Consider the following 328-nt stretch of genomic DNA (forward strand, 5'->3'; position numbering starts at 1 on the left):
CCCCGACAGCAACGCACGGCTTGGGAACGGCACTGTGCCTTGGTTTACCTGGGCCGGGCGACGGGCCCTCTAACCCCGATGGGGAGCAGGGTCCCCCCATGGAACCACTTTGTGCCTCAGTTTACCTGCTGTGGGTAATGCCGCCCCCCCCTGCTGCAGTCTAATAGGGATTGAGGTCCCCCCACGGTACAGCTCTGTGCCTCAGTTTACCTGGGCTGGTAACGGCCACCCCTAACCCCGACAGAGATCGGAGTCCTCCCACGGTACCACCCTGTGCCTCGGTTTACCAGGGCCGGGCAACGGGCCCCCGCCCCGGCGGGGATCAGCC

The sequence above is a fragment of the Aptenodytes forsteri genome, unplaced genomic scaffold, assembly GCF_000699145.1.
Source record: "Aptenodytes forsteri isolate BGI_AS27 unplaced genomic scaffold, ASM69914v1 Scaffold955, whole genome shotgun sequence".
NCBI classification, from domain to species: domain Eukaryota; kingdom Metazoa; phylum Chordata; class Aves; order Sphenisciformes; family Spheniscidae; genus Aptenodytes; species Aptenodytes forsteri.